Source organism: Egretta garzetta, unplaced genomic scaffold (genome assembly GCF_000687185.1).
Source record: "Egretta garzetta isolate BGI_Z169 unplaced genomic scaffold, ASM68718v1 scaffold215, whole genome shotgun sequence".
Lineage (NCBI taxonomy): Eukaryota > Metazoa > Chordata > Aves > Pelecaniformes > Ardeidae > Egretta > Egretta garzetta.
In genome coordinates this window covers 3,983,410-3,983,834 of record NW_009259719.1, presented here as the reverse complement: position 1 = coordinate 3,983,834, position 425 = coordinate 3,983,410, and positions in this window count along the sequence as shown.

Here is a 425-nt window from a genome sequence, read left to right as displayed (position 1 = left end):
GAGCCCCCCGGCCGCCCCCTGCTCCCCGCTGCGGCTTTACATCCATTTTGGACGGGCGAGACCAGGTTTCACGTTTGCAGAGAAAAGCACTCGCCGGGTTGCCAGCCCAGCTCTCTCCTACCGGAGAGGCGGAGGGGGGTGGCTTCCAGGGGGGGTCAGGGCACACCTCCATCCTTCCCTCCGCGCCAGCGCCGGCCGGGGGAAAGCCTCGTTTCTCGACCCAGCTGAACTCTCCGTGACCCTCCGAGCGCAACCGATTTAGCATACAATTGACAATTAAAAACAAACAAACAACAAAAAGGCAACAGCCTATCCAACATGGAGTCCTCGCAGCGCCAAGGGGACCCCGAGGAGCCGCGTCCTCCGCTCTGACCCAAGCGGGACCCTCTGCAGATGCAGAATGATAATCTCCAGAACTTAGAATA